The sequence below is a fragment of the Passer domesticus genome, chromosome 4, assembly GCF_036417665.1.
Source record: "Passer domesticus isolate bPasDom1 chromosome 4, bPasDom1.hap1, whole genome shotgun sequence".
Taxonomy (NCBI): domain Eukaryota; kingdom Metazoa; phylum Chordata; class Aves; order Passeriformes; family Passeridae; genus Passer; species Passer domesticus.
The window spans coordinates 75,667,244-75,684,727 of NC_087477.1; the positions used below are offsets into that span (position 1 = coordinate 75,667,244).

Here is a 17,484-nt window from a genome sequence, read left to right on the forward strand (position 1 = left end):
CTTCCCAGCTGCTAAGCAGAAGAGAACCTGACTTGGGCAGCAGCTCCATCTTCTGCACCAACCCTGCCAACTGCCCTAACCCAAATGCATGGCACATCTCTGTAAGACCAGAGTTAGGCAGCCCAGGGGGGAAAGGACCACCCCTCCTGAAAAACCAGGGGAAACATGAATAAGACAACTCAGTATACTTTGTCACTGGAGCAGAGCAAAGCATGGGGTGGTGGTGGGAGGTGCCTTTGCAACTGCTGTAGGAAAAATGCACCTTGTGACTCCATGAAGCCATCTGAAAGAGATGCGCCAGGTCTTCCTCACTTCCCTGGGCACAGCTCAGCTTCCAAGGAAAAGCTGGCTACAAATAAGAGGCAGGGAACCAGCCCAGGTTCACCTCAGTGCACTGGGCCCATCCTCACATTCAGAGGAATGTGCAGCTAGCTCCAGCAATGCTCACTCTGGTTTCCACTGTGAGCAAGTCATCATGCTGCTGCTATCTAGGTCAATAGCTAATTTTTAAAACACCAGGGCCCATCTTGACCCATTTATCATGAGCAGTGAAGATGTCTCTGCTCTGCTGCCGCACTGACAGCGCGACTTGTTCCCCAGCGCTCACTTGGATCTCAGAACGTGATTTATTCAGACACGACCCCAGACAAACACCTACAAGCACTGAAATCAGGCAGCCACCCTCCCTCGCATACAAATTGCAGGGTGGAGAGCTCACTGCTGGTTTTGAAGTGCTCATCACGTGGTGGCCGAGCCCAGCTCACTCCCCAGCCCATCCATCACACCTCTGGCCACAAGGCGAGCACACCAAACATGAGGTGATCCTCACACAGTGATCCTCACCCTACATGCATGGCTACCACTCCTATAGTGTAGTTACAAAAAGGAGGCTCAGGAATTTCCCCACGCTTGGGGAGCAGGGGTGAGATGCTTCCCTGGGGCAGCCCCCAGCAGTGCCATGAAGCAGCCATCAGCTGGTGTCCACTGGGCTGCAGACAGTGGCACAGTTGTCACATCCCCCTCATCCAGCCCCATCCACAGCAACTCCTCCTAGAGCTGCTTCTTCAGCAAGTCTGCCTCATTTCCCCTCAAAGCAGAGAAACAACCTAGGTTCCTCTTAACCTGAGGTTACACAATTGCTTCCACGACTGCTTCCCACTTTTATTCCTTATTTTCTCTTCTTAGCAAGCACCTCTTCTCTGTGCCCACCAAACCTGAGAGGCTGCTAAAGCTCGCTCAGCAACACTTCCCACATTTGTAAAATGGCACGTTTCTGGTACTTTGAGGTATTCTGAATATTTAAAACCCAAATTTGGACATACCCGCTACTGCAGAGCCACCAAACCCTTCACATTCCCAGCCCCTCTGACCACTCTCTCCATACTCCCACACCTGTCCATCCCAGCAGGGACTGGACCTGGTTGCAAGCAGCATGACAGCAAACCTGCATTCCTTGTCAGCTTTTACTTACAATTTTAAAGCTTAATTATAATGATTTTGAGTTCAACATGAAAAGAAATAGTATCTGGCACATGTCCCAGTGTGTTTTGTGCACACAACACTTATAATTAGCCACAGACAGGACGCATCTGCTCAAACAATGAGAGTTGTATTCACTCTCCTTTACACCAGTGCCATCAGTCCCCAAGACTTCTACCCTGCTGTCCTCCTCATGTCTGTGTCTGCTCCAAGGATCACCAGCAGCCAGTTCCTTCAGGTTACTAAAGACACCTCAAGGTCCCAAAGGTGGCTCCAAGCCCAGGAACAGCTTTCCTCCATGGGGATGTCAAATCCCTCCTCCAGGCAGCTGCATTCCATTCAGATGGGGACTCGGCCCTGAAAGCTGTCTTGGGATCACAGCACGTGCTGCTGACCCTGGGCTGGGACTTCCTCTCCTCTGGGAAAACCCTCCAGTTTCACAGCAAGAACGCTGAAGGTCCTCAGATTGCTTTTTACCCAGACTCAACTAGATGACCTCTAAAGGTCCTTTCCAGCCCAAACCATCCTATCCTATGATTCTACATTTTCCATTCTGCCAGCCAGCTGCAGCTCCTCACCATATCCCCTCTTCCAGCAGCACTTAACTCTCGAGCAGTGTGGAAGCAGCCTGGAAAAACCACCTTGCACTGCCACACTCCAGGGCTGGGAGAGGGTCTCCTCCTGGCCTTTTCTGGGCTGAGGATATTGACTCAGAGCACAGCTTGGTTTTGCACTTTTTCATACCTAGGATGAAACAAAACTAACTTCATCTCAGCTGTCAGTAACGAGCAACAGCCTTGTTTGCAGCGCTATTATTAGCAGGAGCTGACGTTTTACTCTCTCACATGCTATCTGAAAATAATCACTGCTGCAAAGATAAACACAGACCCTGACAGCTACAACTCTCCTGCCCTTCCAGATACTCATCTCATGGCAGCATCTCTGTCTTTGCCTTCACCCTCACCTGCCTCCACCTTCTGCCAACCCATCACTGTGGTCATCCAAAGCCCTTCCTGCTCACACCAGGATCTGTTCTTCATGGATGTCTTGCATTTAACCACAGCTGCCCTGGAACACCACTCTGAAGCACTGGAGGCACTTTCCAGAGGTCCTAGCTATTCCCAGCCAAACACCAAGCATTCCCTCTTGACTCCTTCTGGGCTGCCAAAAGTAAAAGTGAGGAGAAGCAGCCATGGAAAACGCACTACCACCTTCCTTAGCTCTCTCCACTTCCTCAGCTTGCTGCCTCACCACACAATCTTGACATCAGGAACTCACAGACAAAAGATACAATAAAGAAATAATTTTTTTTACCATGAAGGTGGTGAGACACTGGGACAGGCTGCCCAGAGAGGCTGTGGCTGCCCCATCCCTGGAAGTGTTCAAGGCCATGTTAGATGGGGCTCTGAGCAACCTGGTCTGGTGGAAGATGTCCCTGCCCATGAAAGGTCTCTTCCAACTCAAACCATATAATAAAAAAAACCCAACCACCGTGTGATGCACACATGTATGAAAAAAGGCACAAAATGGCTGTGATGTGCATGCCAAGGAATATGATTTCAGCTTGCTCACGCTTCACAGCAAGGTCAGATGTGGTTCCTCAGCTGATGGCACTCAGGGCCTGAAAGCACACAAGATGGCACTGTCTTTCTGCTCTAAAATTAAGAATGGTTCCCAGCTTTTGAAGACCAAAGAGGATATTCTCCTAATCCATCCATCCATCCATCTCTCACAGCACAGGGCTGCCCTCAAGAGTCCACACACCGCTGCTGACACCACATCCCAAGGATGTCCCCGCAGTGGTGGCACCACACTGGGCACATATCCTCCACTCCTGCCCAGGATGCCATGCAGCCCTCTGGCTGTGCCTGCAAGCCTCCTCTCCCACCCTCCTCCACTGTCATGAGCTGCACAGCTCTCCCCCACGCAGCCGACGAGGATGGATGGTGGGTGAAAATAAATTCATTTATTTTTGCTGCAAATTCTTCTACACCTTTTGATGAATAAAAGGACAGTGGGTGGATGGGTGGAAAGACTGGAGCCAAAAGCAATAGCAGAGTAGTGCTAGAAGGGAGGGGGCACAGGGACATCAGCCTTCCTCACCAGCATGAGTCCCACATGACTGACTATTGCAGGATCCAACAGCTTTCTTAAGCCCTCAGCATGCAGGGGCCACTACCCCAAGCCCCACAATTGTGGTGCTCTGAAAAGGTAAAGCTCTGTCGTCACATATTTTTCAAATACACTGTTTTCTAGAAAATTCTAGTATTCCCACAAGAGCAAGCAAAGCTTTGCTGCTCCAAAACTTGGGTGCTCCCTAGTGCCAGCACCTGCACACTGAGGAGTGAGGGCTGGGGCAGGTAAAACCTATCCCTGTTTTCCTTAGAGAGGGGGAGAGAACAGAGCAGCTCCAGGCCACCACTGGCTGCTGATGCTAATTTTGCATGGATGCATCCCGTGGGAAGGAGTTTTCCTTGGAAGCTCAGCACAGGGCAAGTATGGAAATCTTGCCCAGAGGCATGCCAGTCTTCTCTCTTTTTCTTCAGGGGTGGCACTGCTATCTATGTAGCCGAGCTCTCATTAATTCTTAGAGCCTTATGCATGGAACATAATTTCCAAACAGACATTCAACTTCTTAAGAAAATATCCCTTCAAGCAGAGACTGTGACTTTCAATTCTGCTTTGGCATGTCACAGCAACACAAATGTGAGCAATTCCCCTGCTGGCTCAAAGCTGTCACAGGTGACATTCAGAAGAGGGGACTGGCAGTTTCCATCACCACTGCTGGGAACCCACCAGGACAGCAGCAGCTCCTCTGCATCCTACAGCAGAGGCAGGAAAGCATCCTGCACAGGGCAAACCCCTCTCCTACATTTTTCCCCAGGCTGCTATGAAGGGGCAAAGGGAAGGAAAAAAAATCCAAATACCAAAAAGCTCAAAATAATTACTGTGCTTCCCATAGGACAGGGTCTGCAGTTACCTGTGTTCCATGCTCTCAATACATCTACCTAAAGGCTTGCCAAAAGTGACAGGCTTGCTCATCCCGAGATCCAAATGCTCCCTGACTCCTCCCTGTGACCCCTGACTGCAGCACAGCCTGGTGTGACACCACCACACAGCAACACCTGCACAGAGGAGGCACAACCTGCTGTCACTTCATGGCGCTTCGAGGACTTGCCCTTGCAGTCACTTGCTCAGCCTGCTGTGCCATCCTTTGGTGTGATTTTGGCCAGAGCAGCAGTTCTTTGTGCTAAGCAGGGGTGGTCCAAGCAGGGCAGTACAGAGGGAATCAGGACCCAGTGCAGAGCTGTTTTTACCTATTCACCTGTTAAAAAGCCCCAAAGTTCAGTGTCTGGGCTCTCCTCCTGCCAGCACTATTTACATACATCACTCTAAGAGACAAGCTGGACATGCCAGCAAGTGGACAGAGTCCCTAGCCCAAAGCTGGCTGTGTATTGCTGATATCACTTAAATTCCTGGTCTTTTATCCTGTCTGGGTCTTGAAGAAGGAGAAGAGGAACCATCCAGCACTCGAGGCAACACTCCCTCCTCCTTCCCCTTCATCCTTGGTGAAACACAGGGCAGAGCAGCCGAGTTACATCAGCATCAAGGGAGAAAGGAGGCTCTTCTGGGGACAGCTTGGCTGCTGGGATGTGAGTGCTGCCAGCAGGAGGGCACAGACATGGCACATCAGCTGCCACCCAGCCAGACACAGGCAGCCTGGGTGCAGGGACCAACCAAGGACAGCCAGCAGCTGTCCCTGTCACTGACTACAACTGCTCAGCTAGCCAGGATGGGGAGGGATTTATCTCTGTGTTCATGAGGCATGCCATTATCCTATCATCCCTCCTTACCTCCATCTTTCCCACCTGTTGAGTTTCTCTCCTTCCCAACTTTCTAGTTTCCCTTGGCTTCAAGCAGGGCTGCATGACAGCTCCCACAAGTTCTGCTAGTAACTCTACACTTGACTTCAGTTAAAAGGCATTCCTGGAGGGGTCCTACAAAATAATGACATTTTAGTGTAGTTTATGGCTATGAAAACTGGTTGAGATGCAAGAGATCCTGACTCCAGACACCCATGAGCATCCCTCTGCACCAGACAAGGCCCAGGTTTGGGGGAATAAAATATGTCAGGGACACAGGATTATTCATGCATGAAATGAGAAATGCTGTGGGACACCTTCCTCCCCATAAATAACCCCACATAATCTACCATTGCAGGACACATTGCCCTGTTATAAATAATTCCTGGCTGGAAGAGCACAGGGCAGTGCATCTATATGCCGAGGGTGAGTGACATTCCTTGATTCATGGAGCATCTGGGCAGCAAGGATGAGATCACCTACAAAGCATGAAAAAAGATGGATGGTTTGGTTCTAAGCAACCAGTTCATCTACTTCTCCATTTACCTTCTTTTCCATCCTTGCTAGCTTTCCCCTGTGCAGTTACAAAGGGCTGAAGGTACCTGCAACAACCCCAAAGCTCAGCCAAAGCCTCTGGAGCTGTAAGCAGCAGGGAATCAGTGGGATGACAGTGACATCCAGCATTCAGTCTGCAACACAGCCACAGGGCAGATCCATGGCCATTTGCTACCACAAACACTGTGACCCCAATCCAGCACAGCAGTGGGTCTCAAACTGCCCCAGGAGACAGGAGTTCGGAGTTGGCCTCTGAGCTGATAAACCTGAGCATGAAACGAGACAGGGTGATGGGGTTTTGGACTGCAGGCAACTGCTGCCCTAAGCACCAGTGCAAACCCCAAACCATACTTGCATTCAGAATGGTGTATGCTGTACCATGCCAGTGCTGATAAACCTGGAGCAGCAGCACATGCTGCAAAGATGATGGCCCCACTGCAGCTTTACCTGCACCTGGGGGTGGAAAGGGTGGTGGGGATGAAATTTAGAGTAATAGTGCGAAAATGTTCATCAGTGCCAGCTCCATGCTTTCTGATGGAGCTGGTGCAGCCTCATAAGCACCTAGCTACTTCAACACAGGCATTCCATTTCAGGGTGCCAAAGCCCCCAGAAAACCCCTAAGAAGTTGATGGCTAGCTATAGCTTACTTTCACTCTAACATTTTCACAGGAAAAAAAGAAAAACACATTCTGCAGCAAAAGGACTTCAGGAAATGGCCAGGTTTGGTCCTAAACAGCATCTCCTGCTGTCACTGCTGGGGACATAACCCAGCAGGCATTTCTAATCTTCTTAAACCTTTGCTTTAAACATCACCCTGTTCCTCTGAAGCACCTTTACAACAGCTCCTGCCCACGCACCTCACTGCCGGCAAAGCTTTGCGAGCACCCAGCCCGGATCAATGCAAGCTGTTAGTGGCCGTGCCCCATGTCAGCACTTCACTGGCTGATTTTACAAACAGGCTTATGTCCCCTGGGGCCCAGAGTGTCACCACGTGTGACAGCACCCGAGGGGGTGCTCAGCAAAGCCCCTGGAAGTGCTCAGCACAGTGCAGGAGCAGGCTTTTGATGAGACAGCTAGAAATCCATGCCGCAGATGGGATAAAGACAGCCCTTCCAGCACATTTCAGAGGCTGCTATATTAAGAAGTGTAACAGCAGGACTTTAAAATCTTCTATCAGGCTCTTTTTGCTGGCCATGCTGCACCTTGAAAAGCAAAGACTGTAACAAAGCCAGTGTATAACAACTGCTCAAGCAAAAGCTGCAGAAGCAGTTGTGGGGGATTAGAAGCAGCCCGGTTATCTGGACAGATGTAGCCTGGCCCATCGCTCTGCTCTCTGCTGCTGAAAAGGACAACACGACACAGAGAGAGCAGAGACAAAACCACAGAGGCAGCAACCAGGGTCTACCTGCTGCTGGGTCACCAGGGGGAAAGCACAGATTGAGAAACGAGGCAGCATCTGTGGTTTTGGCATGTGAGCAATTGTTATCGATAAGCAAGGAATTAAACAGCTTAAAGGAGCAGATAAAGAGGAGGAGATGTGATTTTGGCTAGGCATTGTCCTCTGGGCTCACTGGGTGATGAGTCCCAGTGCAATGGAGCTGGCTCAGCAGAACAGTCTGGTCTGCACGAATGGACAAATCAGAAAAAAGTATTTAAACTTTTCAGGCAGATGCTCCTTAGGCATGCAAAATACACACCAAGCCGATCAACTGCAGAGTCAGGCCTTAAGTAAGCCTGTGTTCTAGAATTTAGACAGATTTTTACTCAGAAGTTTTAGGCACAAAAGAAATCAAGCTCTCCTGCCTGCTTTGCTAACCTGGGTAGTGCCAGCTCTAAAAGACTGATGTGACAATTAGCTCCTTGTTAGTGAAATTAGTTTACAAGATCAAATGTGCTGCTGGTTGTGTTTTGAGCCAGCTCCTTAAAAGGACATTGTTAAGGCTTGGTCTCCATCTTCTACATCAATCTTTCACTACATGGCTTTATTGCTTTCAAAAGGTACTGAATTCGCCTTGCAGCAATTTTCACTTCCAAACATTGAACAAACTGGGAAATCAACAATTATTGGATGTTCTAGAATTCATTACTTGGTGGCTGACTTTTACTTTATATGCTTTACCGTAAAAAGGGACTGAGCAATAACCATTGAATGGCTTTCTTTAGCTTAGCAGTTGGCCAAGCCATAAATCAAACAGGGAAAATGGACAGAATCAATCTGATTTGTACCATCCATCACTACTTTTCTGGTCTAAATTTAGCCAAGACTCCCTTTATTCAACTGAAGTGCCAGTATCTACATAGGTATTGCACCAAATGCTTCACAGCAAAGGGAGAAACTAAGGTTCATTTACTTAAGGTTAAATAATAAACATAATTCTGAGCTGTACAAATACTTCCAGGAGGTTTTATGCTGCTGTGAGGTCAACAACCCCTGAGATGAGTCACTCTTCAGGAGAGCCCCTCTTCTGCAAAAGAACACAGCAAAAGCCTACAGAGCTCACTGCAAACAACTGCTTTCAGTCAGGAGAAACTTAGGTAAGATGAATTGCAGCCAAGATGGAAGTTCAAACTTAATACATGGCATAATGATGCATCAGGACAGAATAACTCAACTGTACATGCAAACTCTTTAAATCAGAGTCAAAAACAAGGCTGAGAGGTGCCTCCCCTAAAAGGTAAAAAAGGAAGCAGCTAAGAATATTTGCATATTTAAAAAGTGACAGACAAAAACCAAACAAAAAAAACCCACCCAGGAAAAGAAACCACAACAGACCAAGTCAAGTAAAGGGTATATATTCATATATATATTGGCATATATTCAACCAAGACATGCTGCACAGCATGTTTCAATGCTTCTGAGTATGATGTTAGCTCCCTTGCCACAATCTTGCTGCCCTCAGGAGTCTCTAAATGAGGACTTTCCTACCCCAGTAGCCAAGGAGTGACAATGACAAGGCAATATTTGTGGTGCAGAAACACTGACCAGGAAAGTCTCAGATCCCAGGGTAGCCCCTCTGCTTTCCTTCCCAGGACAAACTGGGGACTCACAGACAGGGATTTGCACTTCACCAAACCCTGCACAGCAAAGAGAAGCAAGCAGGACACTCTCCTAACACCCACAATAAATATGGCTCTGCTGCACTCAAAGCCTTTCCTTCTGCACATGACAGTGGCTTCACAAGAATCCTACCTTGTTGTTAACATAATGAATCAAACCTCCCTGACCTCTAGCTTTTTATAATCTATAGGAGTGAAACAGCAACCATAAGGGGTTATATCCTCTCTGAAACCACAGTGCAGAATTCACCACTCAATATTGAGGAAGACACTAGGAAAAAATAAGAGGTTCAGGGTGGAGATTTGGTAAAAAACTACAGGCTGAAGTCAGGTGGTAGATGGCTTGATCTCCCTAAGCCTATGGCAAGCAATAAATATTTCCTAGTTCCAGCACAACACCTTGAAATGGTGCTGCACACACAACCTTTCCAGAGCACAGGCATCCAATAAGGACACCAGTTATCATCAGCTGGGACAAACCCACCCTGTCACCAGCTGCCACAGCCAGACAAGCCCCTGAAGTCCATTACAATGGATTGGGAAGAGATCAAGAGGTAAGGAGTGAGCATGGCTTATTACCTCTGTCCTGCCCAGCTGCTCACCAAGGGCACTCATTTGGGCATTTCTCACTGGACCAACCCTGTCTGACCTGCATGAGCCCCCCAAACATCTGGGCAAACCTATTCCTCTAACCTCTGGGGAAGGAGCATGTGACTAAACAGGGAAACTGGGAAAGATAATCAAACTGGTAAAGAGAACGAGACTTGGGACAACCCATCAAGGCAGCATGTTGTCTCTGCAGAGGTGCTCATCCTATCATGGAGGGATGGGAAAGAAGCAAGTTCTATCTGCAGCATGCCTAGAAACAAGGCCTTTCCCTTGGAACGGGGTCTGATGTACTTCTGACATCCAAGGCTAGAGGAAGTAACAGGACTAATGCTACAGTTTGTAGCAAATCCAACTCCTGACCCATATAAATAAATGAATAAATAACTAGCAAACCTCTCTGGAAGCAAACATTCTGAGTATTCTCAATGTGCTTTTAGCAGCTTCACGCTTCTGACACAGGAGAACTTCCTAGAGCAATGACCCTCTCCCTGCAACACTCCAGTCATCCTATTTGGGAAGAGCAGGGAATGGGGCCCTTTCCCCACCACACCCTGAGGTGTTCCCTAGTCCTGCTGGGACTGGATCTGACCTACTGATAGCTGCAGGCACCTCCAGGTATCTGCACCTTCCCACATCTTCAACCCAACCCTCAGCCAGGTGGGTGGTGACTTCCATGACCGGGCAGAACCAGCAGACAGGGGTACCACTGCTTTCTCATCCCACTGTGTTTGTAAAGCCTGGTTTTGGGAGATGCTGAGCCCTCCTGAGATGGTATCTGAGGGTACTCAGCCCTTCTGAGGCAACTGGGACAGGCAGAACTGCCAGGGGCACTACTGCAATGAGAGCTCTCCTTGAAAATAAACACAGGCTGGTTTCCAGCAGGAGAAGGCAACCTACCATCCTTCAGGTACCACCTCCCCATGGCCATGCCACCACAGCTCCCACTGTCAGTGAACACCTTTCTGGCCTGCAGCCCTCTTCCTTCTCCAGCCTCCCTGTGAATATGTAACCCCTGGGGGCTGCCATATTCATCCCTCACTCAGCCAAACAAACCCTGGGGTGAGGCTGCTCCAGCGTGCCCCACCTGTGCATGCCAAGGCAAAGGGCTCCCCACTCTCTCTGCTGCTGGAGCCTCACACAGCAAGAAGGGCAAGCACTGCCTCAGGACTTCACCTCCTTCAGCCACGAGTCACAGAATCCTACAATGACTGGGGTTGGAAGGGACCTTAAAAATCATCTGGCTCCAATCCCCTGCCAAAGGAAGGAATATCTTTCAATGGAGCAGGGTGCAGACCCCAGAAAGACCTCCCAAGCAGCTGGGGCCTTCATCACCACACACTGCTCCAACCCTTAACTCTCAGCAAACCAGTAGCAATGCCCTATGTGAGGCCAGAGCCCTGCTGTGGTGCAGAAAAAGCACACACCTGGATGGCCACTCTTCTGAAAGTCAACATTTTTCTACATCCCTCTCCCAGCACATCAAAGCCAATGTGCCTTGGGTATAACTCCACTGAGCTCCACTAGTCCAGACCCAAACTAGCACATTTATTTAACGTGGCAGCACAAGAAAATTCCACATCCATAAATACATGAACATCTGTCAGGCTGGGCACAGACAATGGATGTGTTGTGGATCATGCATTAACAGAAAATGAAAATTACATGTGTAACTCTCTATATATCTAAAACTAAAAAGAAATTAAAAAAACTTTGCCACGCATTCAGACTACCATGCCACAACAATCAGGCCAAAAAAGTCCCTACAAAAGCCTAATCCATATCTCCTATGAGAACCACCTATCATCTTGTCACACCCCACACGCATGCGAACCCCAGCCTCAATACCAGTCACAGGAGCTGGGGATTGGAAAGACATCTGTGAAGTAAATTACTGGAGTGAGTAGGTAAGGGGCCATGTCTCGCTCCATCAGGAGGACACGTGGCAAATGAAGGGCAGGCTGCTCAGGGCTAGTGAAAGCAGACACCCTCGTGCCTGCCCCTCAGACTGAGGCTCATTCACAAAGGACCTGTGGAAAGGGGATCAGCTTACAAATACAAACTGCACTACAGCAACCAGAGCCAGAAGAGATGCAAACCCACACGAGACTGGATAGAACTGCAGTGTTTTGAGGATCTGTTGGATTGTCCCATCTACAAAGACAACACTAAACCTCCACAGGCAATGCCAGGACAGGGCAGAATGAATATATCCAAGGGCAGGTTCACAACTATAACCCCTTTTTCCAGTGCACCAGTATTCCCTAAAGCATCATAAATTCATCTTGCAGGCAGCTGATAGCACCTACAGCAAACCCAAGGTTTACCACCATTTATGTCACAGGTCCCCTGTAACTATCCAAAGAGCACTTGGACCCACACTGCCCCTAAGCACATGCTAAACTCCCAGCAAGAGACAAGGGATTTAAGCCCATGATTAAGTTCAAGCAAATGTTCCACTGAATCTTTAAGTCAAACTGTCCCAAGAGTTCAGTCTCAGTCAATGTGAGGGGTTATATGAAGATTTTTTTTTTAGAATTTCACTGAAATCCTCTTTAGCTATTTGAGTTATCCATGAAAAATGTTCCCACTTCTTGAAAATCCTTGCAGATGCTTTGATGTTCTTCAGGCTACTGATGGCTCAAAAAAAGTCCCGTTAAACCCTATGATGGCTTATTCCCAGACAAAAATCACTGTCCAAGAGGCACAGCTTGATGTTATCCTCTGAACACTGACAGCTTCTGAAACCCCACCAGACGTAAATTTTCAGAGACATTAAGTGAATCTAATTGACTTTACAAGCAGCAAAAGCTTGAAAAGGTGTTTTACAAATACCCATTTTAAACAGTTTGGATTAAAAAAAAATCTCTCATTAGCATCCCTCCTGTACAGTAACTTCTTCACTGCTTGCTTTCTCTCCTTTTTAACAAATCCCACATTAACGATGTAATTCCACCAAGGAGGACTTTATCAGGATGCTCACTGCTGCTCAGCAGCCAGGTATCTGCTGTGCTTTCACTGCTCTGCCTCTCACTAACCATCATCTGAATTAACACTTGGAAATGGCAGGTGCTCCAAACCAGGCTGTTTTCAAAAGCTTCTCTTTGCAGTTCTACTATTTAACATTATTTTAAATTGGAAGACTACAGATTTAGGTCTTCCCTGGATTCCCACTAGAAGTGTTACACAGTGTTTCTGATGCTGTTATCTAGATCCAGGGAGGATGAACAGATTTGGCACCTCCAAAAAAAGAACAAAAAACTCTGGTCTCAGAAAATGAAGTGGTTTGGTTTGGGTTTTTTTTTTTTCTTGCACACTCTGAATGCAATAAGGATTTTATATTTCTTGTTAAAATGGGAAGGATTAGGTTTTTAAGAAAAGTTACAGGGGAAAAGATGAGTGGATACATCTGGAAGTGATGTGGGTCAGATGCTCTGAAGAAGATGTAAGAAATGTTGTTGCTGGCAGTTCATTTGCCTTTAGGTAAAATGTTCTCCCCCACCAGTGACACGTGGGTTTGTGCACTGACACACTGTTTGCAGCTTAGCAGACACAATATCCTGTGCTGCTGACTTCTATTTATTTTCTCATCTTTGTTATTCTCAGTCTTCTACTAAAAGAAAGATACTTGCAAGTATTTACTTGCACTCACCATGCTAAATATCTGGACAAAGTAAGAAGAGAATACAACAAAATTAGGTAAAGGCACATAAATTGAAAAGTTTGATGGAAGGAAGGGGAAAATCAGAGATACAGAGGGATCCTGGCTAGGGGACCACCACCCATGGGAAATGCTAGAAGTGGTGAGTAAAACAAGAAATAGATTAGACCAAAAATCACTGGAGAATTCAACACAGGGATGGACAAGAGAGCTGAACAGAACTCAAAGGAATGAAAGTATTGCAGTTTGACCCAAGACTGGAAGTGTGGGATACAGAACTACTGTGCTAGGGGATGGAAGAGAGGTAAAAAAAAAAAAAAGGGAAAAAAACCTCAAGGAATCACTAATTATTTTCTGATACCTGTTAAAGTGAGTATTGAATGCAAGGTGCACTGAGGAGCTACTCGTGACCAGACAGCTGGTCCAGCACCCCCATTTCAATTAGCAGCACTAGCACAGAGCCCAAGAGTTGCAGCTGTAAAAAGCAAACAAACTTGCACTGCTGATGCTGGTGTCCAAGTCAGGATTCAGCACACTGGCAAGGGAGAGTGGGAGCAGTTGGTATGGCAATCACTGGTGATTGAGGGTAAATCTAGGCAAGCAGCTCACTCAAAAATGCAGTTTTTGTCAATGCCAAACAATTCACACATTTGTCCTGAAGCACCAAAGGTGGAAAATGAAAGGCAGAGGAAAGCCAGCCGGGCACAAGTCCTGCACAGAGCTCAGCCCCCAGCATTGCTGGCCAGGACACAGGCACTCAGCTCAGTCCTCCAAGGATCACAGGGCATGGATGCCCCAGCAGCCAGGACTTCAGAGATGGACCCCTCAACACCACTTCTTCAGCTACTGCACCGGTATAAAATACCTAATATGTATTCATATTCATATCTTCAAACAGGGCCTGGGATGCCTGAAATCCCAGCACTGACTCAGTATAGATTTAATGGTGCCATGCAAAGCAGGACCTGCCTGAGGGGTAACAACTTTACCATGTCATGGCTCTGGCATGGTCACCATTTCCTAGGTATACATTTGGGTCTGATCTCTGGTTCTTAAGGAAAGCTCTAACAGCCACCCATTCTGGTTTGGGCTGAAAAAAAGCATTACACCCCCCATTAAACAGAGATCCTTGCTTCATCATAGTGAAAAAACAGAGGGAGTAGTAAATCAGCTTACTTTGGACCAAAACTATCCTTCCTTTTACTTTCCAGTTCCTGAACTGAAAAATAATTTTCTCACAAAACCTCTGTTTTTTTAGTTTTGCCACTTTGATAAGCTCTAGAAACAACACATGAATTTTAAGTGACAAATATTACTTGCTAGTTACAATTTCAAGCAGGACACGCTGTGGTGGGACTAATACCTTGTGTTATTCCCTTAGCATTTACACTGTTGCAAATCCCATTTTAAATAACAAGATCTCATAGCCACTCAAAAATACAACTGTAATACATGCTTCCCATTACCAATTTTGAAACGTCTCCTTTCACTCCCAGAATCCAATTTTAAAGCAGAAGCCCAGCTTGGCACTAAGCCCTGGGAATCACAGGTCTGTGTTTTAGAACTATCCTGTAAGAAACAGATTTTTTTCTTTTTGAAAGAAACACTCTTTAAACAGTTATAGAAGACAATGAATGATACTGCACTGTGCTGTCATAAATTGTTAATTGATTGCTGGGGTCCAATGGGTCAATAGATGACTTCAAAGAATGGCTCAAAGCCATCTGTAACAGATACCACAGCTTGGACCTGGCTCTGACCAGACCACCTTAATCCTTAATAAAGGGCATGAGGCTGCTTAGCAATTGCATGTCCCCCCCTTACCAAAACACAAAAACAAAAAGAAAAAAAAAACAAAACAAAAAAACCCCCTCAACCCCCCTCTAAACCCTATTATTTGGTTACAAGGAATAAATTTGTCAAGAGAAACTAGGTAAGACATGCTGCTATTTTTGGATATTCTTTAAGACTCCTTTCATTAGCCACCTGTCAGGAAAACAAAAACGATGTCTCAGCTTTCTACAGAATGGAAAAAAAATAAAAGAGAGAAAGAAAATCTAAAAATACACTTTGAAGCTCCCTGTTTTGCTGATGCAGAAAGTAACAACAAAGGCTCATACATCCCTCAGCTCATCACAGAACCAGGTACCAGCAAAACACTCCAGGTCCCTCTTTTTGCTGTAGCCTGGAAGGGAGCAGAATCAAGTATGGATTATTGTAACAGATCCCCAGCAGTGCATTACCAAAATAAAGCCATGTGCTCTGCAATACACCAGCAAACAATGCTGTGAGCTCCTGGAGCCCCTGAGGGGCTCACGGCCACCCCAAAAGTCATTCCTATCCTGAGATATTAAATATAATCTGCCTGAATCAAGATCTAAGCCTACAGAAAGAATTTCAGAAATCCACTCTGAAATTTGGGGAGATTTTGAATACTTTGTCTTCTTGAATAATCAGGCCACGCATTTAAGACTTTTACATAAAACCAGGGTTTTTTCAATATATTTAGAGGTCTTCAAGTAGAGAACAATCCCCCATGGCAGTTTCTGAAGTATTAAGACCACTGGTGGTGCACACTGAGAGGCAACAACATGACCACACTCTTGGGTAATCCCAGGAGGCTGAATAGAATAAATAAACACAACAATGTGAGGATAAGATTTTTTAGTTCATGTTTCTACATCCAAAATTCAGTGTGAAGAGGGGCTCAAAGCTTTGTACCTTTAAAGCTCCTGCCACTAGTCAGATATCCAACACAGAGCCTAAATTTAGGCTATTATGAAATCTTAACCTGAAACACTTTTGGGCAATTGTTTTAAATCTTGGCCATTCCTAAGAAAGCAAGAGAAAGAAGAGCTGCCAAAACCCTTTATAAGAGTAATAAATTTGCATTTAAACTTGTGAAAAAAATTCTGGAGTCAGAACCCGTTTGGTTTATTCACTGAGACAGTCCTGAGAAATTGCATACAACCATGCCAGAAAACATTTAACACTGGAGAAAACATTAAAAAAAATTACTCAAAGCTAGGAAAAAAACCCAGAACACCTGATGTCCTTGCCTCCTTCATGCTCCTAAGTCCTAATGTGGCTTGTTTGCTAGTCTTGAGAAGTTAACTGTGCCTAAAAAACTACTGATGTTCAATTTACACAACTGGTTACCTCTTGCACTGAAGATTAATGACCAGCACTGGCATGTACTGAGGATCTTCAACACCTGCAGGCAGAGCTCAGGTTCAGCAGCATCACCTCCACCCAGTCATGGCTGCAACTCAAACCCTGCTCCACTGAGTGAGGGTCATGTCCATGAGGGACTGGCTACTTTTAGAGAGAATTCTTTAAAACATGGGGGGAGGGGGGAAGGTCATATTACTCTGCAAAATTTACTATAAAATCCATTTTAATCTAATTTTGACATGGGACTGTGCCAAATGTGTGGATCTAAAGGGAGAGCTATTTTTATGTTACCCACACTGAGTAATAGGTTTGTTGCATGTGTTCCTGCTCCTGTGGTAAATAAATAGGAAGGGGGGAAGGCTGCAGAGCAGCCTGCCCATAATCATGTTTATTCCACTGGCTGTGGATGACACAGCCCTGAATCCACAGATTCCCCTCATCAGGCAACTCCAATTTTCCTATGTGGAAAATTTGCCGAGAGCATTGCACTTCTCTGTACTACCTGAGCTCCCCAGAAGTGGGGAAAGAAAACAAAAAAGATTTTGTGAGGTAGAAAGACCCTGCAGGCCCTTCAGTGGGTTGAGTAGAGCTGGCCCAGGTGGCTCAGCACTGCAAGGGACCCAAGTTGTGTCACATCCCAATCTACCCCAGCTGTTATCAGCAGGGCAGCAGCACTGGGCTGGGGTTCTGCCTGGTGCTGGCTGCTGGGACCAGGACAGCCCCTGGCCAGCTCTGGGAATTCAGGTGGGGGGCAGAGCTGGTGCCAGCAGCGCTTTGCCTTGCTCACTGTGCCCATGCCCCACCCTGCAGGCTGGGGCTGCCTCCAGATGGAAAAGCCAAGGCTCCAGCACAGCAAAATGAGGCGGCCACGAGTGATGGAGTGTCAGAGGAGGTGGGTTTGGGAGGCAATCCCACTCTAAACACAGCTTACATTACTCAAATAAAACCAAAATATTTCAGCCCATTACAAATGCTGGACAAAGCATATCCCTAACACTTGGAAACATGAGTTGTTTTTCATCTTGCTTCCCAAAAAACTCTGCACCGAAGATGAGAGATGCCAAACCAGGCAGTTTCATGCTGCTAAGT

At 46.7% G+C, this 17,484-nt stretch overlaps 1 protein-coding gene across 1 annotated transcript in view; it reads right to left on the bottom strand.

Moving 5' to 3' along the window:
* Window positions 1-17,484, bottom strand: part of NAT8L (N-acetyltransferase 8 like) — a 32,711-nt gene that overhangs the window by 7,668 nt on the left and 7,559 nt on the right. The window lies entirely within an intron of this gene.